General features: G+C 37.1%; 1 protein-coding gene across 2 annotated transcripts in view; it reads right to left on the bottom strand.

The window, feature by feature from the left end:
• LOC141397580 (uncharacterized) overlaps positions 1-11703 on the bottom strand; it is a 221879-nt gene extending 210176 nt beyond the window's left edge. For both annotated transcript variants that reach the window (XM_073974015.1, XM_073974016.1), the window contains exon 1: positions 11045-11703. The gene's annotated coding sequence lies outside the window, so the exon portion shown is untranslated. The remainder of the gene's footprint in view (positions 1-11044) is intronic.
• Positions 11704-12238: the final 535 nt, after the last annotated feature.

The raw sequence follows: 12238 nt of genomic DNA, 5'->3' as shown, positions 1-12238 counted from the left end.
TAATGTTGGTACAATAATTGCTAAACCGTTTGACAAATGATGCAGTTTTTAAGATAAATTCCTAAATAAAACAACAAAACAAATGTTAAAAATGTAATATTGTATTTTTTTGGTAAAATAACAAATGTTTCACACTGGTATAAAGGGAAAATCGTATTGGCAAATATTACAAAATTAGAAAAAATAGTAGTTATTCGAATCCCACTACCAAATAGGACTTACAAGAATTTCGAAGAGTACAATCATTGCTAAACATTGATTTTAAATTTTAAATCGCGAAAATTGCTTCCAAGCCCACTGTGCAAAATGTTTTTCTATTTTTTTATTAGATAGCTCATAAACATAATACATAATAAAAGACTTTTTCTATTCGGACCAATATTAAAGCAGTTATGAGTATTTCTTCGCATTTAGTTTTTACAAATTCGACTTTTTCAAGGCGCGATATCTCTGAACCGTTTTTTGAAAAAGTGTCGGATTTCACTCAGAAATCCCCATATGTTCTTGATCAGTATAAAATTCTAAATCGATATACCATGTCTTTCGGTCCGTCCGTCTGTCTGAAATCAAGATACAGCTTAAAATATTTAAGATAGAGCTTTGTCATTTGGTATAGCGGTTCACGTTTTGACATAGCCCCTTAGAACGGTACCTTCCGATTATCGATATTTTGAAGGTTTGGTACTTAACCTCTTTCAGGGCTACAAAACTTTTTCTCAGATATTTTTCTGTACTGGTCCACTTTTAGATATAACCCCATAGATCTGCACCTCCCGGTGGTATTCACCCTTTCATGGGGCTACAAACCTATCTCCCGAAAATTTTCAGTACATGCACACGTTGATATTGAGCCCCCATAGCACGGTACGTCTCGATTTTCGGTATTTTGAAGGTTTTAGCCTCATTATTACACCAAAATGGCTAAAATTTAGTATTTAGTATTCTTTGGGACTAAAAAACTTTCCCCAGAAATTTGACAGTATAGATCCACGTTTTTATACAGCCCCTCCTAGAGTTTTATATAAATGGGTGAAATTCCTTTATATTGTCCTCGTTGGAAATATACAATATTCCTGCAGATAATTGTCAGTATTAGTCCATCTTTTGATATAGTCCCCTTAGAATACACAGCCACATTATCCAACCGAAATGGCTGAAATTAGTTTTTAATAATGGCTTCTCAGATCGGAAGGTAAAGGGTACTGCCCGAAGTGAATATTTTCGGAGTTTCAACTGGTAGAAATTATTAATGTCTCATTGTTATAAAACCTTGTTACTTCAAAGCAAGTAAAAATTATCCGTCAGCCTCGCAGACAAGAATATACCCCCATTGTTGGACTGTACAATCAATCAAAACAATCTTCGAACAGCCCCTCAACTGCAATTAAACAAAATGTTGAACTTTTGTATGGGTGGTATCTTACCCAATGATTATAGTCGAAACTTCATTTTTTCGAACTGACACTTTCATGTGTAAACGTTCGGAAAAATTGAAGTTACTTTCAAACCACTTACACTGATTACTGACAAGGAAATTTTATCGGCAGTGAGGTTGATAGTTGGTATGGCAGTGAATATGTGTGAGTGTATTGGATTTCTTCGAACTGCCACTTGCATGTGTAAACGGGGGGTTAGAATTTGATATATGTAAAACTTTGGAACAATTTTGGATGTACAAAGTTTTGGCCGAATCGGATGTATTTTTTTGAGCCTTTGGGCGTTTATCTCAGGGAGGGTAAGGTAAGTAAAGTGCATTTTTTATTGGAGTGTATTTTTCCGTTGGCTATCTATTAGGGATGATTTTTTTATAGACACCACATTTATGAGCGGTCATTATTTACAGCACTATGGAGTACAGCATTGAACTTGCCGCATATATCAGATCAACCAGTTTGTGCAAAACTAACAAAACTTCTGAAAGAGTACGAGCGGTGTAGAAACCCCAAAACATGGATACATTTAAGGAACTGTTTGACAGCACGAAGGTAAAATTCGAATGCATGTGTAGTGAGGAAAACACCTGTACAAAATGCAAAATAAGAGCATTGGTTACTTTCTCGATAAACTGCCATACCATCGATAAACTGTCCATACCATCTGGCCAACCAAACGAAACGGGGCAATGGAAGCGACTGTGTCCCTGCTTATCAATTCAGCGATACTTGTTTGTTACGAAGCACAGTGGCACAGTTTTTGTCGTCACCGATTGTTAATATCTATATGGGATTCGGTAGTAAACATATTGAAACAAAATATTAAATGTAGGGGCGTGGTGTGCTCATAAAGACGACAATTTTTCCCCAATTTTGGAAAATACGTAAATTTTGCAAATTTCTGAAGAAGGAAATAATTATTTCTCGGAAACTATAAAATATATTGTGTTCAGTGTTTTTTGTTAAGTAGGTAGGATTGTTGTCTTTAAGAACCGATTCAATAAATTACCGAAGCGTTTACACAAAGTGAACTATTTTATTTTTTCTCAGGTACTAAATTTTAGTGAAATTCCACCATTAGTGGAGTAGAATTTTTAGGGAACAGTTTGGCCGATATATACTTTTGTAAAGGCACGTTCCGTCCGTTTAACAATTTTTTTAAATTTTGTATTTTTTTTCCATACCGTTTCCCATAAAATTATGGTTCTTTTCCACAAATGGACGTTTTTTTAATATATGAGTTTTATAAGAATTATATGAGTTTTATGAAAACTCAAGGTTTATTTTTTTATTCTGAAAAAATTAAATTTTTCGAAAAAAATTTTAGTATTTTTTTTTTAATTTTTTTCCAAAAAATTTTGTTATTGTTATTTTTCTCTTTTTTGTGGTTTGTTTACTGGTGTTTGAACTTTTGTAAATATTTAAAACATATGAAAAACTCAAAAAAACTCATATTTTAATGCAAAATATGAAAAAACTCACATTTTTATCTTTGACGTTGAATTCCTCTGTAACTACTTACTTACTTACTTAGCTGGCCTTTTACAGAACATTTGTTCCATAAGCCGAACTAAGAAAAAATCTCCAATCCTCTCTGTTTGCTGCTGTATTTTCCCAATCTGGGATATGTAGTTTACTGATATCTCGTTTCACTTGTTCGCTCCAACGAAGCTTTGGCCTTCCAGATCTGCGAGAACCTCCATGCGGCCCGTATTTATACGCCTTTTTAGCGGGTTCATCATCACTCATTCTTATAACATGGCCTAGCCATCGCAATCGTTGTATCTCGATTTGTTCAACTACATTGATGTCATTGTATAGTTGGTACAGCTCGTTGTTCATACGACGCCGATATTCGCCGTCAACACAAATTGGCCCGTAGATCTTTCGAAGAATTTTTCTCTCGAACACACCAAGCACTGCCTTATCTGCTTGAGCAAGTACCCATGCTTCGGAACCATACATTAGCACGGGTAGTATCAGTGTTTTGTAAAGTGTTACTTTTGTTTGACGAGAGGAGGCTTTATTCCTAAACTGCTTACTCAGCCCAAAGTAGCATCTGTTAGCCAACACTATTCTTCTTCGTATTTCACAACTGATGTTATTTGTTGTGTTTATGGCGGTGCCGAGGTAGACAAAGTCCTTTACTACCTCAAAATTGTAGGTACCAACATTCACAAATGGTGCGGGGTTTGTGGTAAAATTACGCGTCGATACCAACAACTTGGTCTTTTCGCCGTTTACTGCCAGACCAACTTTAGCAGATTCTCTTTCGACTTTTGTAAAGGTGTCAGTTACATCCTTTACCGATCGACCCATGATGTCAATGTCGTCGGCATAAGCCAGTAACATATGGCTGTTCGTGTATATCGTTCCATTTCTTTTGACCTTCGCGTCTCGTATGACCTTTTCCAGCAGGATGTTGAATAGATCACACGACAGGCCGTCTCCTTGTCTGAAACCTCTTTTGGTAATAAACTCTTCGGAGAGGTTCTTTCCTATTTTAACTGAGGATCTCGTCTCAGTTAATGTCATTCTACAAAGCCGAATGAGCTTTGCAGGAATACCAAAATCAGACATGGCTTGGAACACCTTTGAACGTATAGGGCTGTCGAATGCTGCTTTATAAGCGACGAAAAGATGGAAGGTGTCGATCTGCATTTCTTGGGTCTTTTCCAGGATTTGTCTCAAGGTAAATATCTGGTCAATGGTGGATTTGCCAGGTCTAAAGCCGCACTGATAGGGTCCAATAATTTCATTGACCATAGGCTTTAGTCTCTCACACAGTATGCCAGATACTATCTTATATGCAATAGGGAGCAGACTTATATATAATAATTGTTCCACAAACATCCCAGATGGGACAAGGGAGACTTCTCTCATATCAATGAGTGCACGCCGATTCATATTGGCTCAATGATATGGGACCTACTTTTTATTGCCGAGTCCGAACGGCGTGTCTTACGACACAACTTGTAGAGAAGTTTATTATGGCTTAAATACTCAGGAAATGTCGCCAGCATTACTGAGGGGGAATTTTGCCACCGTTGAAAATTTGATGTTGCTTGGCCTGGGATTCGAACCGCAGACCTTCTGAGTGCAAGGCGGACGTGCTAACCATTGCACTACGGTGGCCCCAGCAGACTTATGCCCCTGTAATTGGAGCACACAGTCTTATCACCCTTCTTGTGGACTGGACATAGGATGCTCACGTTCCAATCGTCGGGTACGCGTTCTTAGTGCCAGATGGTGCTAACTAGCTGATGCATACACCTTATCAGCGTGTCGCCTCCGGTTTTGAACAGCTCGGCTGGTAGGCCATCTGCTCCTGCCGCCTTATTATTCTTTAGCCGGTTTATTGCTGTCCTTACCTCATCTTGGCTGGGCGGTATACATTCAATACCATCTTCTGTGATTGGATCTGTGGTATCTTCGCCGTCTTCACTGCTATCGGATACCAACAGTTTGGAAAAATGTTCTTTCCATATCCTGAGCACACTGTCTGTATCAGTTACCAAATTACCTTGTTGGTCTCTACAGGAGGATATGCCTGTACCAAAGCCACCAGTTTGATGCTTCACTCTTTGGTAGAATTTTCTGACTTCGTTCTGTCTCCTGTACATCTCTATTTGTTCACACTCCCTCTTTTCCATCTCTCTCTTTTTCCTGTGGAAAAGACGTTTCTCCTCTCTCCTTTTTTCCCGATACCTCTCTCGTGCGCTACGCGTTGCTACAGATTGTAAAGTAGCCATATATGCCGCATTTTTTTCTTCGGTAGCAGCACGGCACTCCTGGTCATACCATGGATTCTTTGGTGGTGGTCTCTGGTATCCAAGTACTGATTTTGCGGCTGTTTGCATGGAGTGGGCAATATTTTGCCACTGTGCTGATATGTTATCGGGACGAGAAGCGCTTTCATTAAGCAATTGGGTCAGTTGAGTGGAATATGCTGTGGCTATCTGTTGTGTTTGCAGCTTAGCGATGTCCAACTTTCGTGTTGTGTCTGTCCGTGCTTTATTTGCAACGTTAAGACGGGTACGTACCTTTGCTGCAACGAGGTAATGGTCCGAATCTATGTTTGCTCCTCGGAACGATCGTACATCCAACACGCTCGATGAATGTCTTCCATCTATCACAACGTGATCAATTTGATTTATTGTTCTTTGGTCTGGAGACAGCCAAGTGCCCTTATGAATATCGAGATGCTTAAATCTGGTACTGCTAACTACCATGTTTTTTGCCGCTGCGAAGTCTATCAGCCTCATTCCATTGTCTGATGTTTCACTATGTAGACTGAATTTCCCGACTGTTTGTCCAAAGATATTCTCCTTTCCAATTTTGGCATTAAAATCGCCTAGAACAATTTTAATGTCATGGGCAGGACAACAGTCATATGTTTCTTCTAAGCGCTCGTAGAATATATCTTTGGTCTGTTCGTCCTTGTCTTCGGTTGGAGCATGAGCGCAGATAAAGCTGATGTTGAAGAATTTTGCTTTTAATCGAATTGTAGCAAGTCTTTCATTCACTGGGGTGAAGCTGGAGACCAGATGTTTTAACCTCTGACCAACTACAAAACCGCAACCAAACTCATGCTTTGTGTCATGGCAGCTATAATACAGTGCGTCACCTTTAGGTGTTGTTGTGACATCTTTCCCAGTCCATCGTATTTCCTGTATGGCAGTAATGTCGGCCTTGTACTTTTCAAGTACATCTGCCAGCGCGTACACTGCACCTTCTCTAAAAAGAGTGCGAACATTCCAGGTGCAGATTCGCAGATCATGGTCCTTAAAACGTTTGCGGGGGTCGTCAACTTTAGAGGGGTTTGTTTTTCTCTGTAACTACTACATAGACCGAATTCGAATTTTTTAATACATCTGAAAGGTTATGCATCAAAAAGATTATGTTATCTGTCGAACAAACAAAAAATTATGAAAATATCTCTATCCGTTTAAAAGTTACAAAGTTTCTACAAGGAAAAAATGATTCTGAGCCACTGTGCGAAGGCAACAAAGACTTATGGGATAGTACAGACAGTTCTTGGGTGGATGACAATGCAGCATTAAGAATGAGACGGAAGCATAGCCCTATGGCCCTAAGCTCAAAAATCGCGTTCCACAAAGCAGCAAGGGTGTACCGCCAGCTATCCGCTTAGGTCATTGAAATCCCAACCCATGTCAGTCCACAAGGCTATCTACAAGGAAGTTGATCGTGTGAAGGAGTATTTGGTAAGCACGATTTGTCCGGAGAAGTGGTGCACCGGCGACATACACCTTGAAAGCTTTGAATATTAGACCGCGGTCCTCACAAATGAATATAGAAATTAAGTAAGCTGGGCTCAAGTTGCAATATGGAAAAAGTTGAAACAATTTCAAAAGGTCTCCAGAATGTGTAAGACGTGTTCAACATGTGGGCATCAATTATGATGATTGTTGTTAATACAACAAGCGTGAATACCAGCTAAATGACGGGCATTGTAGTTCGTCTGCTCCAAATATTCGAAAAGAAAAGTTATCCCACACCCAAGTTCAGCATCATGTGTTCGATCGCGTTCTTCTCGTTTTCATGGAAGATGAGTTCCATGGGTTGACTAAATCAACAAACATCGAGTACTTCTTTGTGCCTAATTTGATGGGCAGTTATCCTCAATTGAAAGCAGCCTTCATCGATGGTAAAACGGCGATTAAGGCTGGAGAGACGTTTAAGCAAATCTCAAACATCTGCAATGCACGCTGGAACTCTTGTGTCATTCCACTTTTCTTGCGTCAATTCTGATGCCTGAAAAGGTTGCTTAAAACCTGTTCATTCATTTCCTTAATTGGTAATCAATTGTTCCGCGTTAAAGATTTTTTGCTTGAAGACCGACAGAAAAAAAATATGAATCTCCAGTCAACATTTCCCGAAGCAACCAGTGCTGTGAGCGTGCGATCAAAGTTATGCATGACTTTTACAAATCCTGATGCAACAAGGAAAACCTCCCACAGAGATCCATCCTCTCCAATGACAACGTGAATGTTTAACTTTCTTGTGTGTTTGATGATCCTATGCACTGTTGCATATTATGTGATTTTAATACTTGTGTTTATGTTTCAAAAATTGCCAAAAAAAACACGTTGCTCTTGAACCAACTTTTAAATGGAAGGTGCTTACACCTGTAGCGCTTTTTCAATAAATCGCGGTCAAGGTTCACATTTTTAGTTTTTTTTAGATTTTCACGATTTTGCTGGGAACCGCAAGCCGTATCAAAATGGAACTAAAAAAATGTTATACCAGTGAAAATACTCTACAAGATTGTCCTTTATGATGTCTTTGTAAGTTTTACCATTTTTGAGATATAGAAGATCAAATTTTGACAATTTACTGAATGTATGTATAAATCTATGAATCCTTATAAAACAAGGTCATGACTGAAATTTCCCAACTTAGACTTACATATCTCAAAAATGGTACAACTTTAGAAAAAATTATGAAAACCAATCTTATAGAGAATTTTCACAGCTATAAGATTTTTTCTAGTCCCATTTCGATAAGACTTACCGTTTTCAAGCAAATCGTGAAAACCTAACAAAAAAACCAAAAATGTGACCTGAACTTCAATATCTCAAAAATGGTAAAACCTGGGAACAAATGTTTTTTTTTTGGTTTATTGATTATTCTCATCTATGAACATTCTAGTTTCAGAATGCGCAAAAACTTCCCAGGTGTAAGCACCTTCCATTTAAAGTTGGTTCAAGAGCACAGTGAAATAAAATCAATTTGCGAGTGAGAAGATTTTTTATCGAATCTCTCTCTTTATGTTGTGGAGACTCATATTATAGGTGAAAAAGCTTTTCGACCACTAGAACCTCATATTGAAAATGTTTTGTGGAGATGTTTTGTGACCACTGGGAGCCTCAAATGTCAAATAACTGGCAGATCCGTCAAAAATGTTCCTAAAATCATCAACCTTAACTGATCAGGAGGTACCGTTATACCAAAACATGGACCTGCATCAACAATGTTTGGAGCAGAAGTTTCGTGACTCAATCTCAAATGTCAACAAAAAATTCGGTCAACAAATGAAGCAACAAATTTTCAAAATACCGAAAATCCGGAGGTACCGTTATATGGGGGGCTACATAAAGCATGCACCTATGTTGACAATTTTTGGTGGAAAAGTTTCGTGACTGCTGGAAACTTCAAATGTCAACAATTAAAAAGTATCCGAGATACACTCTCAGCCTACGTGAATTAAAACGTCCATCTACTAACAGATCAAATACCGGTTACAATCATTTTACCCAAATATTATGTACTAGGGGACCCGGCGAACTTCGTCGCGCAGTTTGTTAGGTACAGAACACAACTGTAAATCGGGACTAAGATATATTTTTAAACAAATAACACGTTTTGCGATGTAAATAAAAATATTTGGTAGCACAGTTGAAGCAAAATAATATCATAACGCCCCTATTCGTTTCATAATCGATGGTTTTCTGCAATTCTTGTTTTCACCACTGAACACGATATTTCACTCAAGCAATTGAATACGAAGGAAGGAATGCGATCGTAGGTATTTGAATTTTGTGGATTTTTACCTTTTTCTTTAAAACTGTGGAAACCACTTTCGGCGTTATCATCTTCATCTTTTCAATCGGAATCTGAAACCCCCACTAATCTTTACAAACTCTAAACTAATAGTACGTTTATATATAACCGGATTTAACAAACCCACTGGGTTTCAAATGTCAATTCCTTTGCGTATACGTCAAATAAATCCCCATTGAGAAGGTTAACCCTGCAAAAGGCTATAATATAAACATGGTCTAAGCCCTCTCCTTTTAAACATTTTTCGCTGCTAATTTCCTAAAAAGACGCTTGAAAATAAATGAAAATCGATTTGATTGTGAATAACAAATTCTATACAACTTTCAAAAATTTACAAACCATAGGCATTTTTAGCCAAAAACTGTCCAAATAGGTGTCAAGGTATACTCCAAACGCGAAGCTCGATAGAAATTTGTGGAAAAATGGACTTTCTTGAAAAAATACGTTTGAAATTTTTTCGCGATTTTTTTAGGTTTTATCCTTTTCTGCCATGAGACCATTCCAAATTGGCGCGAATTGTAAAAATCTGTTCAGCCGTTCATGAGTTATAAGCGTAGTAACTAACATCATCCTTTTTTATATATGTATATAGATTTAGGGGGGTTTTCAGAATTTTGTGACCATTTTTGGAATTTGAATTTGCCGACAAAAATGTGGATTAGAATTCAAACTCAAAATTGTTGCGGACGAGGAACTTAAAGGAATGGATCGACATAGTCCGTTTCTTTCCGATAGATATCACGCCCACCAGTCATTTAAGTTGGTTGCCGTATACTAGTATCTTTGAGTTTTTGGAACTTCCAAAACGAAAAACAAAATATGTATCGCTATTAACAGGACCGCAAGAAGTTCCTTCAGTAAAAACTTCCAAAGGATTCTCGAACAGACCTTAAATTGCACAATAACAAAAATGTTGAACTTTTGTGAGGAAGGTATCCTAAGGAGTGGAACGATATGACCTTTCTTCGAACTTAAACTAACTTAAACGAAGTTTGGTTGGCTGATGCGCAACCAGACAGAATAACAGACAGGCAGAAGGACGGACATGGCTAAATCGACTTCAAATTGTCTGAAACAGATTTCCTTAATAAATTTTTCGTCTTATAAATGTATGTATATTAATTTGAAAGTCAGATCGGATTTTGATATAGCCCAAAATCGGCCAAATTTGCACATTGGAGCTATATCAAAATCCGATCCGGTTTTCAGAAATCGTCTTTTGGCCACAATAATGAACTGGTAAAGTTTTTTCATCGATCGGACCATAATTGTGGCATTTAGAGAACTTTGGTGAAAATGTGCCTTTGGCTACATACAAATTACTATAGAAACAAAGATCACGGGTCAACCTTAACTGATCGCCATAAAATTTCATATGTAAGGCTTTTGCATAAAATGGAAAAAAATTGGGGGGTAGGAAATCAAAAAGAAAGAAATTTTATTTTTTTTTGGGTCACCCTAATGTATATACCCACGTTATCCTAAAGGCCTAAAGGGTATAAAAATATACAATATCATATTTTAATTGGACCAGCCGACCTTCTTCAGGTGTAAATTTTCCTCTTTCAAGCACCTCTTGTTTACACAACCCATTCAGAAATAGAATATACGAATAAATTAATACATAATTGATATGTTTCACAACCTGCAAGTATCTACTATTTTTGAATGTTTGACAAATTATAAAGGAAATAATAATCAGAGTCCATTTTATAACGTTTTGTGAAATTTTGAGGTTGAAATACACTGAGAAATATTTTCAAACTTTTTTAATGGCAAACAAATTCTACTCTTAAGCACATAGGGTCAGAGAGACCTACATATAAATTTGTGGGGCACATGTAATTGTAGTGATAATTCAGTTGTGGAAGAGATCATCTTGTACAGTAGTTCAGTTATTTTGGCACTTCATATCCATCGATAAAGATGGATTTTGGAAATCTAATTTAAACATTTTGAATCAATTTCCTCTACTGCCCCATCTAATATGACTCTTATTATGAATTTCACATTTCTGATTTACTTACCTTTTTAGTGACTATTTATTCAAATGTAATCCAAAGGTGATGGTGATGGAATCAAATTGGTCTAAAACTCTTATGTTTTTAAAATATTACACTTTGATATTTTGTTTATTTTTTTTTCAATATTTTAAACGGATTTTCTTTGATTTTATGTATTTCCAAATACCGATTAATAAAAATTCAATCACTTAAAAAATGTATTCTCTTGTGGACACATTAAGGCAGACAGACGACCATAAAAACAACATCAAACATGCCGAGACATGATTAACTACTTCTTTTCTTTGCGTAGCAGCGGCGAAAAGGGTAAAATCAAATGCACTGAACTTTGTTTTCAATATCTTTTCGTTGATTGTGATGTTGTTGTAGTTGTTAGTGGAACATCCAATTCAAACACTCGCACACAAATGGCAGATAGATATTTTCATTGGTAAGCTATTTTCCAGATATCCACTCTCAAAACCAAATGTTTTGATTTTGTTCAAAAACGTCGTACGAAACACAAACAGAAACTCCCAATACACAGTGGACTGGTCAATAATACAAAAACCACAAATAACAGACTCAACCTCGTTAAGCGTTGATTTTGCACGACTTTATTGCACGACCGCCAAGCTCAACTGAATGTTAGTTGCCAACATTAAAGACCCCAAACAGACTATGGACAAAGTCAAGAGCTTAAGTCAGCAAACATAGGCAGTGGCAGAGCTGTTAACAGAGCAGCAGCAGCGGCAACACTTAGCCAACAACAACAACAGCAGAGAAGACCCAATGTAAGTATCTGCTCGTACTCTCGTTTGTAGTATCTCCACGGCTGCCAGATTTGAAGATTTATCGTCATTTTGACGATTTTTTGGTCAAAGATTGCCAAATGACGATTTTTACATAAAAATTAAGATTTTTCGTTATTTTGCTAATGCAGTCATAAATGAGTTAACAAAAACAAAACTGATTTCAAGTGAAGCAAGCAAAATGTGTACTCGTAATTGCTCCGCATCAGAATCTTCAAAAATCTATTAGTTTTGATTTTTGTTTTTAATTTATAAAGGATAAAAACTGTCAAAATTGTAACCATAATAGGCTCTTGAAAGTTCTGGAACAGAACAGAACTGCGTAAATTATTATTTAGCTTCGTACACAAATTTTAAAATTTAATTAGATTGGATTTTGGAAGCAATTTTTGCTCTGATGGTTCGA

This window comes from Musca autumnalis, unplaced genomic scaffold, assembly GCF_047663935.1.
Source record: "Musca autumnalis isolate F117 unplaced genomic scaffold, ASM4766393v1 scaffold_3, whole genome shotgun sequence".
NCBI classification, from domain to species: domain Eukaryota; kingdom Metazoa; phylum Arthropoda; class Insecta; order Diptera; family Muscidae; genus Musca; species Musca autumnalis.
Note: the sequence above shows the minus strand (reverse complement) of the source record. Positions and strands in the feature narration are given on the sequence as shown.